At 34.9% G+C, this 18,866-nt stretch overlaps 1 long non-coding RNA gene across 1 annotated transcript; it reads right to left on the reverse strand.

The window, feature by feature from the left end:
* Positions 1 to 251: 251 nt before the first annotated feature.
* LOC119000909 (uncharacterized) lies at positions 252 to 10,145 on the reverse strand. The gene is made up of 3 exons (XR_005069442.1): positions 10,077 to 10,145; positions 2,077 to 2,081; positions 252 to 261 (listed from the first exon to the last, which is right to left on the reverse strand). It is a non-coding gene; the product is annotated as an uncharacterized LOC119000909 (long non-coding RNA).
* Positions 10,146 to 18,866: the final 8,721 nt, after the last annotated feature.

The following is an 18,866-nucleotide window of genomic DNA, read 5'->3' on the forward strand; positions in this document are numbered from 1 at the left end:
GCTTAGTGACTTTAGTTTTTAAGAGAGAACCTTTGGGTGAGGGATCCTTCATTTATGGATAATAGTATCCAGCAGTGGAAATTCTGAATATATCACACTAATATTCACATTAGTGTGTATCTTATTCCAAGCCTCCTATAGATTTACATATGCATTTAAGGGCATGGGAGCTATAAATAAAAGGTTTGAGAATTATTTTCAATCAAAAAGCAGTATGAGCTATCTGGAGGCTGAATGCAAAATCAGTGAGAGTCTAGCCTGCTGACTGTGATGAATAATAAAGCAATGTGGTTTTGGCATATGTATCTTACAGCACAGGAATAGAGCATGCATTCCAGCCTACTTCCCCAGCCTGTACTGGGAAACCTCATTCTCTTCAATAGCATCAGTCCAAAGTGATAGCAGAGTGTCCAGCACTTGGGCATCTGCATCCAAAGGAATGGAAAGCTGGAAGTGCAGGGGTAACCACATGCATCAACATCAGCCCTAAGCCACAGTGAGCAGGTATTAGTGAACAATTGATGAAGGTCAACTTCAAATGTGCATTCATGAAATGGCCCACAAGGACACTTTGATGAAACGTGAAAGAAATCTTAAGGGACCAGAGCTCCCCTAGAAGTGTGTGTGAGCAGTGGGGGAGTAGAGAAAATGTGTTTATAACTTAAGATATGAAATACTGTAATGTAAACTATGGACTTTGGGTGATTATGATGTATCAGCAAAGGTTCATCAGTTATAACAAATGGACCAGTCTGGTGGGAATGTTGATAATGAAGGAGGTAGTACATGTGTGGGGGTGGGGGATGTATGGGAGAGCTCCGTAACTCCCCCTCGGTTTTGCTGTGAACCTAAATCTGCTCTAAAACATAAAGTCTTAATACAGTTTTTTAAAAATAAAAGAGTACAATTACACTTTTAGAATGATAGATCCTTTACGTGTTTTCTTTAACATAAATATGTTGCATTACCTGGGGGAAAATTGATAAAAAGAAAATGAGAAGTAATGAAGTGAATTATTAGTCTTATCTTCCTTAAACATTTAGGGAACCATGTCTGCTGTTTGCCTTTTTAAGTGATCTTTCAGTTTATTGAAGAAAATAATCTTTTTGTTAAACTTGTTTAGTTCCTCGTTTTAATAGCACTAGCAGACAGAACTGATAACTACAAATGAAACAGTAAATATCCTGTTTGAGCCCTTGAAAATATTTATAGATGATATGAAGCACCAATAAGACACTCTCAGCTGCTGTTGTAAGATTATTTATACTGTAATTGTTTTCAGTTAGTAGAAATCAAATATGTTGCAGAAATATATAAGATAATCTTGCCCTGGGTAATTTATTAGGCTGATATAGAACTAAATAACTTTTCTCTAAGTTATTTATGCAGAATGCATATGCATGTAATATACATTTGCATAAATGAGATCTGAACATGTTTTTGTGGTAGTCTTCTTTTTCCTTTATGTAACTCTATCCTTTTCCTTCCCTGCCCCTCTCAAGCAACTTGTTTCCTGTGACCTGTAGCAACGCCTCACATGAATATCTCGTGACTATATTTTTGAATACTTGTACTCTCATTATTTTTAGAGACTAGATGTCTAAAAGTTAGATAATGCCTAGGGTTTCTGAGTTAAAAGTTTATTTTTTATATATTATTTATTTTTCAGAGGAGGGGAGAAAGGAGAAAAACATCAATGTGTGAGAGAAATATCAATTGGTTGCTTCTTGCACGCCCCCAGCTGGTAACTTGGCCCACAACCCAGGCATGTGCCCTGACTGGAAATTGAACCAGTGACCCTTTGGTTTGCAGGTCAACACTCAATCCACTGCACCATAATAGCCAGGGCTGGGTTAAAAGTTTCAAAACATAGATAGATAAATAGATAATTGGTAGATTATATTTTGAATATATTATATAGAGTCAATAGATATTGACAGATTTCTTTTTGACAAATATGATTTATTCTTCTCTTTTTTTTATCTTCATCCATGAAAAACATCCTAATTCACTTATTATGTTTTCTGGTATGAGAATTTCCCTTAATACAAGTAAATTAGATTTTTTCATATTTACCAGCCCTTTAGATTTATACTTGTTTTTCTTCATATTTCCTATTCATTACCTTTATCCACTCTCTTTTTGAGTTCATTGAGCCTTTGTATAATATAGATGATAGTCATGTGAAATTGTACAAATATCTTTGCTATATTGTTAATTAAAAGTAAGCAAATTCAGAGTAAGATATGGAGGGAGTGTTGGAGGGATGATCATCCAGCATATGCCCATTTTTATATTTTATTGTTTTACTTATATCACAAAGGGTATTACTATGTAATTTAAAATACAGACTAAGAATTTTTTAAGTAATAAAAAGATTCGTGATTTAAGTGATAAATATGATTGCTTAGAAGATAAAATATATACATTCAATTTTCCATAAAAATAATCATTGTAATATTCTAAACAAAAATTTAGATGAGAGAGAGCAGAAGTAACATTAATCTTTACAATACTCTTACAAATTTATATTAATCTCTAAAACAGTCTGAAATTGTCTTTCTAGTACCAAAACACTTGTTGGTGTATATTTATACTTTGACCATTGATTTTTAAACACTATGGTATTAGTAGAAAATACTATATGAAAAAAGTCAATCAAATTGGATTAAAAGTCAAAAAACAAAACCTCACCAAATTGTCTTGTCTGTGGACATCCTACAGTAGTAGCTTGGAAAATACTTCTAAAGAGAAAATATTTGCATTAATTCATGAGAATGTTTTACTCTGGCTTATTAAATGAATATATTCTATGAAATTCAAAATTTATTCTTATGCTGCTTACTTTGAATTTAAGTTATTTTAAAGTAAGTATAATTTTAAAGAGGAAATCTTTTAAAAGAGAAATCTGTATAAAGTGACAAAAGGTACTGAAACCTATAAGTAAATTTAGGGACTCGGGAAAATTAAAAACACAAATACCATATGATCTTACCTTTAACAGGAATCTAAACAACAAAACAAACAAGTGAGCAAAATATGACCAATGACACTCAAATATGGAACAGGCTGACAGGGTCCAGAGGGGAGAGGAGAGAGAATCATAGGGGAAAAGGGGATGGACTCACATGAATAAGTATAAAGGACACATGGACAATAATTAAGGTGGGGGGCAGAAATGGGAGGGAGGTGGGGAGCACTGGGGGGGGGCAGGACTGGGAATATAAAAGAGAAAACTGTGCTTGAATAAGAATTAAATAAAATAAGTTAATTAATTAATTTTAAAAAATCACTCAGAATCTACTGTGAAATAAACTATAATTCTGCCAAAGTAAAAAAAAAAAAAAAGAGAGAGAGAGAGATTAAGACATTTCATAGATTTGTACTTGATAATCATATTAATGATAATAGTTTTTTAAAACTTCTTAAAATATAAAATTTGCCAGCCAAAAGCAATCATTTAATATGAGATGCATGAATGATAGTGTAGACATAATCTAATTATATTTTAGTGTGAACTAATGAAAAGAAATGTAAACTTCTAGGTAGCATTTCTCCTGACCTAACTCTAAGTTTTCTAGGTATAGACTAAAGATCTTTCTATGTGCTCAAGTCCCATAAAAAGGGGATATTTTTCAACTATAAATCACTGCACTGAGATACTAAACATGAAAATTAGGCTGTAAACTATAAATGTCAACTTGACCATTTTGGTATAAACAGAGACTTTAAATTCAACATAAATTAATTGAAAAATATTTCCAACATGAAGAGAAATAGTGATTTTATAAAATCTGAACCAAATATAGTGAAGTATTTATTTGGTACAATTTGAGAGAGGTCAAGATACACTCTCCTATTAAGGGGCCCTGCTTAGGGTCCTGAATTCTGACATTACCACTCCTTTGAGAGGGCAGTTGCTACAATAAAAGTATTATCTAGCATATCATTAACCCAGTAGTTCAAATTTCTTGAAAACATTAATTAGCCAGTCACCCAGCAGAGCACTGAGGTAATGAAATTCAAGATGCATTGATTTTATGTTACTAGGGGACTGGAACATTGTGGAGGGACATGTATTGACATGAAGACTTAGGTATGCGAAGGGCCATGTGTCATAGACTCTAAGTAAAAAGGCAATGACTTCCAGGGACCTGACAACTGGGCCAGAATGGAGTTGCTTGAAACTCTCCTCCCGGGTTTCCTGTTCACTTTTCAGTATCTTACACCTCTGACCATAAACACAGTCATTCAATGTCATTGCTCCTTCACACTTCACACGCCTCTTCTTGTTCTTCCTCTTCAGTGGTCTTTTGTGTAATATCTGTTGGGTTTTGTTCCTGAAAAGTGACTGATGGTTCTTATATGTTGAATTTATGAAAGGGTATAAAACCAGGCAAAATGTAGGCAGATATCTCTTAACCTTTTAAGAGTTCAAGTCTCTGAAGTATGTATGGAAACTTATCTCTAGGAACTTGTCAAAAATTATATATACAATTAAGAATTGTTGCTTATATTTTATAGTTTTTGGAAATCAAAGGAAAATCTTTTTCCTCTTTCCACTATTGTAAGGGATATGCCACTCTGTTTAATTGAGCCAAACATAGATTATACATATGTTAATAAAGAAAAATGCAAGATGAAAACTCAAAGGGAATAGACAGTAATAGGTCTGAATAGAAGATGAATGGATAAAAGTCCTTTAAAAATATTTGTAGACTAGGACCAACTAAATGAAGCATAAGATGGTACTAAAATTCCAGTGAACGCTTTGATGGTAGAACTCAAAAGAGAATATAATATAGCTATTGCAAAGAATGAAGCAGAAATAACAAAGAATAATTTTAATATAAATTATTAAATGAAAAAGCAGTATATTTGCCACAAGTGTTTGTTGATTTCCAAAAACTCTGCATCTTTTCCCCTGTCATATGTAATTTTAATGTAGCCAAATCTGCTATCCTATATGCAATTACTTTTGCAATTTCTAAGTATAGCAATTTTTGTGTTCTCCATGTTTGAACATAAATATTTGTATGCATGTAAAAATAAAAACAAAAGCATGGCTCAGTATATACTGAATAGTGTGCTACAAATGACGTAAACTCTTTAAAAAAAGGGTTTAATATATACTTGTGAGACAAATGTTTTTGGAAAGCAAGAAATTGATACAGACTTTTTCTAAAGAGAAGGACTGAAGGACTGGTGGTCAGGAATGAAAGAGATATATTTGGACACTGCATTGTATGCTAATTTTTTTAACCAAGTACAGGTATTGTTCCTTCAAAAAAACTTCAGTATTTTTTAATTTATAATACTATAATGTTTATATTTCTTCACCATTTTATTTATCTATAATGAGTATTATTCCTTTAAAATGATGTCAAAAGATTAAAAATCAATATACAGTAAGATTTAAATAGTATAATGTTATAGCATTAGAGAGCTGATTATTAGGTCTGTTCATAAATATCACCATTGGGTGGCCACAAAATGTGGAGTACAATGCTAGAGTAAGTGTTTATAAAAATAAAGAGAAGTTTCATTTCTCCATATTCTTGTCAACCCTTATTATTATCTCTCTTTTTTAATGATAACCATCCTAGCACATGTGAAATGGTATTTCATTGTTGTTTTACCTTGCATCTCTCTAATGAATGATGTTGCATGTTTTCCCTGTACTTATTGGCAATTTGTATTCCTTTAAACAAATGCACCTCCAGATCCTTTCATAGAACGGTATATAGCCCTTTAGCCAACAGTTGGGCATTCAGTTTAGAGTTACCATATGACCCAACATTTCTGCCTCTAGTTATATATGTAGCCAAAAGAAATAAAAATACATTAAAAGCTTGTACACGAATATGTACAGTGGCATTATTTATAACAGCCAAAGGTAAAGACAACTCAAATGTCCATCATCTAATGAAAAGATTTTAAAAATGGTGTATCTAAATAGTAGAAAAATATTTGACTATAAAATGTAATGAATTACTGATACATGCTACAAGCATGAATAAACCTTGGAAACATTATGTTACATGAAAGAAGCCAGTCATAAAAGACCACACATTGTATGATTTCACTTATATGAACATTCCAGAAGAGGCAAATCCACGAAGACTGAAAGAATGCAGATTGGTGGTTGTCTAGGGGTAAGAGAATGGAGGGAGGTGGGAGCTTATGGGTACAGAGTTTCTTTTGGGATGATGAAAATGTTCTAAAAAAAGTGGGGGTTATTGCATAACTCTGTGAATATTCTAAAAACCACTGAATTATACACAAAAATGGGGAGATTGTATCAGATGTGAATTGTGTCTCAAAAAAGCTCTTTTTGCCCTGGCTGATGTAGCTCAGTGGATTGAGCGCAGGCCTGCGAACCAAACAACTGCGGTTGGATTCCGGGTCAGGGCACATGCCTGGGTTGCAGGCCGGTTCCCAGCAGGGGACTCACAAGAGGCAACCATACATTGATATTTCTCTCTCTCTCTCCTTCCCTTCCCCTCTAAAGGTAAATAAATAAAACCTTTTTTAAAAAGCCATTTTTAAGAGAGAACATGGAGTCCATTGTCTTTAAAAAATCTTAGACTGCATATGTCCAAAATATTTGGTTTTTGTTATGAAAAAGTGCAAATAACCATCATCGGATATGAATCATTGTTCCTTCATATGTTGATATACTTATTCAACAAACATATCTTGGGTACCATAGAATGATTAATACAAAGTAGGATTGGAGATACGAAGTTGAGGGGCAAAGCATTTGTGCAGTGGATGAGAGAGAAGATGAGTACTGGATTAGTCCCACTAAGTTCTATGGATGTAATCCCAGATTGGGCGTTGTGGTGGTGGCAGGAAGACTTTACCAGAAAGGATGACACCAAAGGAGGCCATGATGGTTTCATAGGAAGGTAACCACGTAGAAGGCATATTTCTGAGAATCATCCTTCCCTTCTGCACACCTTCCATCCGGGATCTGCTCTTGACAGGCCTATTGTTATTGTTAGATCATCACTGCTTACCACAGTTGACTAGACCATAAATAAACCCCAGACCCAAACTGCTCCAGATGTTCTCTCCTAGGAATTAGGAATTTGGATTTAATCCACCTAGATGGATGTAACTTGAACTAAGGGACGAACGGTCAGAAATTATGGGTCTGCCATAGTCTGTTATCTAGATGCAGAGGCCAGAGAGCCAGCCTAGGAAGGTGGATGAAAGAAAATGACCCCCTGAGAGAAACAGAGATAAGAAAGGCAAGGCAAGTACGGCCGAGTTACTTACTTTCTCCTTCCTGCTTCCAGGCCCAGTAGCCCTGTCTTTTCTAAGATACAGCAGTGTCTTTTCCATAAAATTACCCTTGGCTTCAGTGGAAAAGATAAAAATAAAAAGAACAGTTGGAAAGAATGTGAAGAAGGCAGGAATACATAGTCGAGTCCAAAGAGTTGACATGTACAAGGGCTTGGATCTGTAAGATTTGGGTCATACTCTACTTGAATATAAAGCCTGGCTTTGTATGTTGTTTATTTACTGCAACGTTGGAGTCATATAATCATTCATAATCAAGCATAGTTTCATTAGAGGAAATCAGACAAAATCATTCAATTTATAATAAATTGTTTACCACAAAGCAACCTGCAACCATCAATGAGTATGATGAGAAATCAATAGGAAAAAAATGCCAGTCCAACCAGTAATTCTTATTCCTATCCATTCTCCAAAACTCTAAGCTATTTCACAAGATAGTGGGTACTTTGCAGTTTTTTTTCTACAGTGATTATGTTACAGAAGATATATTTGTAATTAGAAAGAAGTATAATATAATCAACAGCAGAACTTAATCCTTTGGATAGAAACTTAACACAAAAAATATCTAAATTGAGACTCAGGATATGTTTTTCCAAAGTCTAGCAGAAACAATAAGTGATACAATTGAAACTAACACAATATATTGAATATAAATTATTATTATTATTATAAATACAAATATTTGAAAAAATAAATTTATTACTTACCTTATATACATATATCAGAAATTTAAATTTAAAAGGATTCAGAAGTGAGAACTGGTACAGAAACACTTCAATTAAAATATTGAAATAAAACAAGGATTAAAAATATGTTTATAGGGAAACAGAAAAGTTATAAATATTTTTGGATTCTGAATTAGGTAATGGAAATTAAAGAAACAAAAAATCACTAATAACTTTCTTAAATTTTTTTTCATTCTTTGTTGCCTTTTCAAGAATGAACATCTTCCAGTTTATTTTGTTCATTTCACATTTTCTCTAATGCCTCTGCCCGAATTGATCAATATGCATTTCAATATCCAGCAATCTCTTCTTTCCATCATATAGAATAATTTAGTAAAGGACATGATTGTTTTCGATATCACATTCAGATATAGTTCGGTACATACAATGTCTTTATAGCTCATGTAGTTCTCACAGTTAGCATATTGCAGGGAAAAAAAGAAATGGCATTTTAAATCCAGAAGCCAAGTCATTTGTGCTTTACATACATAGTTCACACATGACTTTGAGTAATGTGTTAGAAGGATTAAATGTGTCAACCAAGTTATGTTTCCAAATAGGCACATTTCATTGATTTGTGCTAGCTGGGCAGGTGCTGGAAGTTTAGATCTTAATTTTCTGTCCCAAATAGCTGCTCTATATCTTTATAGCTCTAATTGAAATGATGCTAATGTCAGTTCACTGTTGTGTAAGTAATTCTATTGAAAATCATCTGTATACTCTGTATCTCAACATGATTCTATATATCAGACATAATATACATATGTTCCTGGGAGCGTGGTTATAGAGTTTTTTATCATAAGGAATATGTCAATCTGGATGCCATTTAGGAAAGCATTACACATTTCAGGTGTTAATGGGAAATACTGTATAAAAACAAAGTCACATAGAGTAAATCAATGTTACCCAATTCTTTCTTTACCACTACCCTCTGTGCTTTCCCTGTTTCCCCACAGTACTTGAGCTCTTTAAATGTTACATCTTGTTAATCATTTGGTTTCTACAGTCTCACAGTGTCTACAGAAGATAGACAGTCATGGATGTCTATTCAGTTTACCTAATTAATACAAAATTATTGAGTCCCATTCATTTCCAGGCCCTACTCTAGGTAATGGGTTGCAGCGGTATATATAATAATTTTTAAAAAATCCTACCCTCATAGATCTTGCATTCTAAAATAGCAAAACTTATAATAAAATGTGAAAATATAGTGTGGATATTTGTGAATGCTCTGGAAGAAATAGGTCTGTGAATAAGGATAGTAAATGTTAGATAGAGAGTTATAATTTCAAAAAGAGTAGTCATGAATTTAGCATTGGGATTCTAGCTATCTGAGTAAGGACCTAAAGGAGGGAGATAACCATGTGGAAATACAGAGGCAGAGCAGTCCAGGCAGAAGGTAGCGCAAATGCAAAGGTCCTGAGACAAAAGCCTGCCTGATGTACTCAAAAGAGCAAGGACAGCAGTGCAGCTGCTGTGTGATGACTAAAGGGGGAATCAGTAGGAGAGGAGGGCAGAAAGTTAACAGGGAGCCAGATCCTCTGCCTGTGACGTCTAGGTCATGGTAAAGACTCGAGCTTTTAGAATGAATAGATTGGGAAACATTGAAAGATGAAGCAGAAGCATGCTGTAATCTGATTTATGTATTTTACAGGATCACCCTGGTCCCTGCGACAAGACCAAGAGGAGAAAGTCCCGAAGAAAGTTGACTGTGGCCATATAAAGAAGGATAACCCTGCACAACCAGGTGCAAACATTAAAAACAAAGTGCACAAGTGAAAATATGAAATAAACTTGGGAGGACAGGAGACTGGTGGAGTACAATTCTCTGAGCTCTCAGTGTGTCAGAGAAAAAAGGGTCATGAGCAGCTGCTGAGAAACAAAGAAATCATTTTTTTTAGCTAATTCATCATGGGTATTCTTCTTTGTACCTTCACCCCAGATGAGTAAACTGCAGTCTTTTAAAGGCCAGTTGCAATAAAAAATCTGAAACCATATCAATAAATGTTTTATCCAGGGTTGTCCAAGTCAGGGCCCATGGACCTCGCAAGGCCCAGGATAGCTATGAAGGTGGCCCAACACAAAATCATAAATTTAGTTAAACATTAGGAGATTTTTTGTGTGATTACATGTTGCAATGTGTTTAATGTGTGGCCAAAGACAAATCCTCCTCTTCTGGTGTTGCTCAGAGACACCAAAAGTTAGACACCCCTATTATAGTTCCATTGAAGTCAATGGATCTATCTTGTATGTTGTTTTTTTTTAATTCATGCATGATTTTTATACTTTGATCATTTGAAAATTATTTAGTTATGCAAACATTCCAAATGTTGATATATTTTATTACATAATAGTTAAAATATCACTTTCATTTATGTCATCTCAATTTCATCAGAAAAACTTTGAATATTAGGAAGCACGAAGTGACACGTACAAATTGTCCATAACCAAAATTTTCATTTGAAGGCTCAAAATTTTTCACTGGCAACAAATGGTGTCAGTTGTTTTTCTTGAAATGAGAGACTCACTTTCTTCATTTGTGTGAAAATGTCTGCCAAGTTCCCAGTTATGAATAGCAATAATCTGTCTGTCAGTTGTTTTTTCCAATGAAAATGGTGTCCCAGACAAAATAAGCACGAGTGCGTTTCTTAGAGACAACTGTCATATTTTCGTACACAGCAGAAATGCTCATGTGTCACACAGAATACTGAAAAGGTATATACTCAGGGGTTGAGATTTAATATTAATATTTTACTGCTTCCTCTAGGACATTCTTAAATGAAACTGACATTAATTTTTTTTTTACCCCAAAGTATTTCTTGGTGACTTCCACTACAGTTTGGTGCCAGTACCTTGATTTTGTAATAATTATTGCTTTTGTAACTTTGGAACTAAGGTCAACACAGTGAAAGAAGCAAACAACCTATAAATATTACTCTGAAACTAGTTTTTATTCCACAGACCCCCTGCAGAGGTCATGAGGACTCCCAGGGGACTATGGGCCAAACTTTGTGAATCGATGGCCCAGGAGACTGAGAGAGTGGGATCACTCCCTGGGTGATCAGCAGGCAGCATTCGGGTCCCTGGCGTGAGCAAGTGAAACCTGAATGCCTGGTCCTGTGTCTTCCCCTGGCCTCGTTCAGCCGCACGGATACTGGTAAAGATCAGACAAATAGTTCAATTAAACGAGATTATAGTTTGATTGAGCAAATACATAGCAGGGAGAAAATCAAGAGAATTAAATGTACGTCGAAGAATGATACGGATCGGTGCTTGAATTTGAACTGTAAAAGGAAGAAAGTAAAGACACGAGGGAGTCAGGAACAGTAAAATAGCTGGTAGGACGGGGAGTGCTGTGCCTGAGCAGAGTCGAGGGGCTATTTATTTCCTTTGCTTCTGATTTGGAGCTAGAAATCGGGGAGGTGATGGTCGGAGTGTGAAATATTTAAATATAAGATTAAGGATACTGACATTATGGAGAAGTTCAAAGTTATGACCAGAGGAGTAAGCAGCTGTAGTAGGATCGAGAATAAAATGGCTGGAGGCGAGGAGGTCAGGAACTGAAAAACCATCTACCTACCAATATATCAGAGTAAATAAGAGCATGATGAATTCTGGCGTTTTAATGCTTGGACTCAAATCAAGTAGACTTCTGTCTGTATAACTTATTTAATTGTTCTGTGCCTCAGTTCCCCATCTGTGAAATGGGAATGATGGTTACAGTACCTAATTTCTGGGTCATTGTAAGAGTTAAGCAAGTTAATACATGTAAAATGCTTAGAAAGTTTCCTTGCCCATAGTAGTAAACTTTGTACCAATGGTAATCTTCATTAAATCTGTTAAAACTATCCAGAATGATGGCAGGAAGAATAATGTTAGAAAGAGCCTCAGTAAGCCAAGAGTTAAATTCTTGGTCTCTTTGAGATCTGGGGAAGACTGCACTGGGGATGAGTGTCCTGCCGTGTTGGCTTGTGGTCACTGCACTTTAAGGCTTTCCCTGCTTAGCGAGTATGCTACCTTTTGGGGTACTTTTCCAGCTATGGGCTCTCTGTTTCTAGAGATTCTTCTTTTGGGGACTCCAGCATGATTATATTACAAATATAAATATAAATATGTATAAATAATTTAGTCCTGGCTGGTGTAGCTCAGTGGATTGAGCGCAGGCCTTCGAACCAGAGGATTCCCAGTCAGGGCACATGCCTGGGTTGCAGGCCAGTTCCCAGCAGGGGATGCAGGAGAGGCAACCATACATTGATAGTTCTCTCCCTCTCTCCTTCCCTTCCCCTCTAAAGATAAATAAATAAAATATTTTAAAAAGCAATAATTTAGAATTCTAATGGCCATTTTGAGGAAAGTTCCAAACAGATAAGTTCATTTAACAAGTGCACTTAAAAACAAGGGCTCCCAAATCAAATAAACAGAATAAGATACTTGTTCTATTAGTATTAGAAGCTTCTATTAGAAGCTTCCAAACGGCTTCAAACTTCTATAGTAGCTTCATTAAAAGATTAATTATAAAAGCCTAATAAAAAATTAAATATGTAAAAGGTACCCCAAACAAAAGCCTATTAAACAGTTATCTTTTAAAATAAAACCAGGGACTTCAGAGACCATCTACTCCAAGCCATCTTCTTCATAGATAAGGGCAAGAAAGTAGAGAAAGAATAGCTGATTGATTAGAAGGCAACACAATAACTTAGTGGCTGAATCTCGTATCTTCTGACTCTTAGTAAGATTCATTCCCAGAGAATTTCAAATAATAGATGTTTAAAAATATTTGATGAATATATTATAAAACTAATGATGAAATCAAACAGACTTTTAAAATAATCATAATAATATAAATTTTCAAGATATAATTTTCTTAGAAGAAATTAGATCTAAAAGAACATTTATACTACTTTGAGATTTACATTAAGGAATAATTTCTAGTCACATTTATTTGCTGAATGAAAACTCTGGCTTTAAGGATTCCCCACACACTTCTAATTTAATGGGGTTAGAAGTGTTATAGTAAATATTCAATTAATTATATTCACTGGAAAATAAATTATATTACATATGGAAGAAACATGTGATGTGAAATTTTGCAGCTGCATGGAAATTGGTAATTTTACACCATAGTTAGAAATTGTGCTATAGTGCCAGCTATGTGATTTTTTTGCCATATGTAATTTTACATAATTAGTAAGTTTAGAAATTACCTAAATAATAAAGCTATTTTAGACTATTTACTATTAATTTTTTGTAATAATCACATGTTTTTCTTTATTTTGGAAAAAATTATTAAAGGTTATTGCTTTGGTAAATAATAATATAAATCAAAACCTACTTTGGCCTGATTTTATAAAGTTTGACACTTATTTTCAACTTAATGTGATGATCCAAATAATACAGGGTCCGGCAGAGTGTGGTTGGTAGGGTAATAATGTAGGTATAATAATTTATAGTTTTAATTTGAACATTTCACCTAAAGTGTCACATGGTATGCTTGAGTGTGATATTGTTATGTTATAGAATTACATGCTTATGATTTTGTAATAAAAAGGGGGCATTCTTTGTGATGGGCCCTGTATACTTATAATTTTGATTTTTAACATTTCTTTAGTTTTTAATCCCAAAGACATGCTCATTGGTTTTAGAGAGAGGGAAAGAGGAAGGGAGGGAGAGAAACATCAGTGTGAGAGAGAAACACCAATTGGTTGCCTCTCACACAGGCCTAGACCAGGGACCAAACCCTCAATCTGGGCATGTGCCCTGACCAAGAAATGAACCCTCAACCTTTAGATTTACAGGACAACACTCCAACAAACTGAGCCATACCAGCCAGGGCTATTTTTTAAAATTTTAATACCATATCCTCTCTATATAAAAGGGACTTTTTAAATAAAAAGCACCTTCTTTTTAAAATATTTTATTTATTTATTTTTAGAGAGAGGGGAAGGGAGGGAGAAAGAGAGGGAAAGAAACATCAGTGTGTGGTTGCCTCTCAGGCACCCCCTACTGGGGACCTGGCCCGCAACCCAGACATGTGCTCTGACTGGGAATCAAACCAGCAACCTTTTGGTTTGCAGGCTAGTACTCAGTCCACTTAGCCACACCAACCAGCACTTTGGTAAGAAAATGGATCTTAAAGTTACCAAATCCAATTATGAACTCCAGGTGTGTTCATATGTAAACTGAATGTAGCACTGAAATCTCTCTAGAACACTCACATGTGCACATGCAAGCAAGCAACTGTATTATATAAATTTGAATATCACTAAAGTCATGTAACTACCAGCTTTTCTGAGAGCCTATTTTTTAACCTGAGTTTTAGTCAGTTCTTTTTCATGTTCCAGAATTCCATAGAGAATACTGCCATGGAATGAGAGTCAAGAAAGTTTGAGTTTAGGATACATTGTTCCTAAATGACTTCGTGATTATTTAATACTATTATAACAACCGTACAAAAAAAAGATGATAGATCTTTTTCAAAAGCATTATTTATATTAATTTTGTTCTTGATCTCAAATATTTTAATGTATGTGGTATTTCTTTTCTTTCTTTCTTTTTTTTTTTTTTTTACTCAAAGAGTTCAAATATTAGGGCATCACATTAAGGGATTAGGTTTTTATGGAATAATCAGTTACATGTGTTAGGTATTCAGAATAAGATTAATTTCTTTTCTGCCCTAAATAAATGTCATATCAATTTCAGTAAGAATTTGTTAATATTATATCAACTTATAAATATTTCAACTTATGACCTGATTTTATTTTAAGCTTTATATTTGATTTCATTTCACAATGTATCTGACAGTTATCACTGTAGCAGGAAAAGGCTATGCAGGAATCCAAATAACAAATGCCACACGTACTTCAGCCCTTGGACTGCCTGGGTGATACGGGTATGTTAAACTTTCAGGCAACCAAATTATTTGCTTCAATGAAAGGAATTGAAACTATTTTTACAACATAGCAAAGATTTCACCCTTCGAGCCATAGTTATGCTTAACACAAAACACACCACTCATCATCTCTCTTTTTCCTTAATGGACCTTCAACATGTTTATTTTAGGTAGAGAAAGCTTCTTAAATATTTCTGGAGCTAACCATTTAAACAAAGAGTGTATACAATACACTACGGAATGAATATTACAGACACAGAATTGTCATTACAACCAGCAGCAGACAAGCACAAAGTATAGAGGGACAAACTTTTTTTTTTTTCTGACCCAACCCTAAAGCTGAGATGTAAACTATCAGGAGATAAAGAGCAATCAAGATAAAAAGATCAGAATGGCTTACTCAGGCAGACTTCTAAAAGCCTGTCTCTATTATACGTGCTTCATAACCTCGAGCAGGACTGAATGGATTTAATCCCTTGTGTGAAACTGATTTATCTGAAGACGTTTTAATGGTTGAAAAACCAGTGTCTTTCAAAATCAGCTACATGCTTTTAGAATATCTGCCTTTTATTAAAAATAAAACAACCTCTTTGTTCAGCACACATTAAGTAGTTTTAATATGCTCTTCTGATTATTTTTAAGATTCTGCAGCTTTATTTTTTAAAAGTACTGCCTTGTTTCAATTTTAGCAGGTTCGAACTACAATTTCTGTAGCTGGTTAGTGAAATAACCTTGAGGAAGTCACATACTACTGTGATTTCAGTTCTCTCAATTATTTAAAGAGGGAAAAATAACCCATAGGTCTCAGAGAGAATATACACATTCCATAAAATATTATTAAGATTTACATAATGGAAGATATTTGATATGTGTGTATCTTATAAAACAAAAGTATAGTCTCGCTTAGTAGTTCTCAATTCCCCATCAATTGTAAGAAAAAAATAACATTGGTCATTAATATTGTTGAGACATGCTTTGGGCTATTAGGGAAAAGAGATCAACTGTTAAATAATTAGTGACCAAAAACCCCACATAAATAAATAAATAAGAGTGAGATAGGTAATGTCACTTTATTTGAAAAACCAGGGAGCTGGGATGGTGGGTAAGTAGCAAGTTAGTGCAACTTATCCATCCCAGGATTGGTGGGACAAAGGTTAAGGAACAGAATTCAGCCCAAAGCAAACTTCTTTGTTTTAAGACTAGGCAAGTATGACATTTAAATAAATATTACAAGAAATGCAAGAATGTAACCTTCACTCATGTGGTTAAGTGGTGATCCTTGTATTGAGATGAATTTTTGATGTTCAGTAAACTGACTATAAATAAAACATGATGATTTAAGAACAATAATGGAATCATGAATGCCTCAGGCCTAGCTTCAGTACTCCATTTATTACCTTTCTGACCTTGGACTATTATTTAATAATCCTGTGCTCCTTTTTTCTCTTTCTTTCTTTCTTTCTGTCTGTCTTAATTTCTTCTCCATTTTTCTTTGTTCCTTATTAATTTAAATGCATTTAAGGCACAGAGCATGTTGTCTATAAAAGGTTGTTTGAAGAAAGTAATTTTGACCTATTTGTTACTAAATAGGACATGTCTAGGTTAGTGCCAATCAAAATGGTAAAATAGATTAAGTCTAGAGCTTTAGACTATTAAAGTCCTCTAGGATCACTTACCCACGCCGTATGAAAGAGAGGGAGAACCAAATTCACATGGGCTCGGAGGAACAGCAAATTGTGTTTCCTCACTGCCTCCAAAGCCAGTTTCCAGTGACATGTTCAGTACATGTCTCTCTGCTAATTGTCCTGTGAGAAGCCCGGGGCCTGGTAATTTGTATCTTGGGTTTTAACACTTGTTCCATTCTTAAAACCTATCTGCAGAGTGGGAAACATGCTGTTACTTTCAGAGTCTATTCTTGCAAATGTATTTAATCTCAGCTATATTAAAGGATATAGCCATGAAGAAATCACTTAATGAAACTTCAGTAAAATGTTAAATGACCAACCATGATTTTTATACATTTTTGCAAAATCTTTACAATGTGTTTTTTTTTATTTGAAGATAATAACTGTTAAATTAAAACATTCACATTTTCTTTGATATAACAATCTTCATGGAATTTATCTTAGGGAAATATTCACAGAATTATACGAATTTGCCTATTGAAACATAAACAACAGCAGAAAGAAGTAATTTAAAGGTTCATCAATAGATTACCTCATTGAATATTGACCTTAAAAAATAGACGGCTAAATTTTCGTCCAGCAAATGGGTTTCTTCAGGAATAATGAAGAATTGCAATTCGGAGCCTTCTAATGGCAAACGATTCAGGCAAATACAGAGAAACATAGGAGAGGGGCACTCTTTCACGAACTGAGGAGCAAATATTGTAAACGAAGAATCCATTGGAGGAAACTGAAAGTTCAAAGTATGATTGTTGCTGGTGGAAGTGTGGTTCTTGCAGTGTCAGGAGAAAAAGCATTTTTAGGGACCCCAAAGAGAGGATGAGTTCTGCTGGTAAAATTTATTTGGAAAGCAAAATCAAAAAGACGCCCTTCAGTGAACCATCTGTTTGTCCCACCGTGGAAAATCAGAGCCAGAAACAGAATCGGTGTGCAGAGCTCCTGTGCCGCAGTAAAGCTTAGCCTTCAGAACCCAGGCCATCTGCTGTGGGCCCCAGTTGCTGCTAGACACACGCGGTCACCTGCTCCCAAGTGAGAGAGAACACACCAATGAATGGGCCAGTACAGATCAGAGAGAGGAAGAGAGAGAGAGAATTAGCCCTTTTTCGCTCCCCTGGAATTATATTACCTTGGGTTTGAGTTGGACCGGGTGCTTTTTCAAAATGACCAATCGACTTCCCAAGCTTTAAAAGCTTTTGATAGGTCAACCCCCTAGTTAGACCAACAGGCCTCTGTGATCAAGTACCTCCCCCTGCACCCTTCAATAATCCAGTACTAGAGGAGGGAAAGGAGGAGGGGTCATCCCCTTGGTGGAGAAATTTCCCTTGGTGGAGAAATGCTGTAATCTCTTGGGGTGTGACTGTAGCTTCCTGGTGAAGCAAACAGGCTCATGCCCCCCAGTTTATTAAACTCAGTATCTAATTCCCTTTGCTTCTGTTGCTGATATCTACCTAACTACCTACGGTGACGTAATGATTTTTCATTTGCTGACTTATGTCACTCTTCCATTGGTTGAGTTACTATTGGACAAAGAGGAATCTTTTCTTCCTCCTACTGAGGTACAAAATAGTATCATTTCCTGTCAGAGATAGAAGGTACATCTCTTCCTGTTAGGGTCAACAACGTGTGTTTAGTGAGAGGCACCAGAGGATTCTCTCACCTAGTTCCCCTCCTCCCATAACACTCCACTTTAGCTGAGGTCTCTATTTATTATTGTTTACAAAATATTATTATATAATATTGATCAGCATTAAAATGATTAGGAAAACTAATATAGTCATTTATTATTATTATATAATATTGATCAGCATTAAAATGATTAGGAAAACTAATATAGTCATGTAAAGTATGTATAATATTTTTTAGACAAAAAAATAAAAAATAAAACAGCATGAGCAGTGTTAAAAAAAAAAAAAAAAAAAACCCTACAGGCCCAAAATGGCATCACTCATGCTAAAAATCCCGTGACACAAAACCTACATTCAATAGATCTAATTGCAGCTTTAATCTTGCCTAGAAATATAACTTTAATAACTGGTCTGTAATTTTCTGGGCAAGCACCAGTAATCTGTCACTTGGGGCTGTCTCCATCCCCCACAGAAAGAAAGGCGATCTCCAAGACAAGAAAAACAACCTAAAAATAATTTTGTCTTTTCTTTTTGTTAACTCCCTTGCCCCACCCTTCTTCCTATAAAAACCTTCCCTTTTGTACAACCCCTGAGGGCCCTTCTAGTTACTAGATGGGATGATGCTGCGGACATG

This window comes from Sturnira hondurensis, unplaced genomic scaffold (genome assembly GCF_014824575.4).
Source record: "Sturnira hondurensis isolate 20B ecotype Veracruz unplaced genomic scaffold, ASM1482457v3 Scaffold0016462, whole genome shotgun sequence".
Taxonomy (NCBI): Eukaryota; Metazoa; Chordata; class Mammalia; order Chiroptera; family Phyllostomidae; genus Sturnira; species Sturnira hondurensis.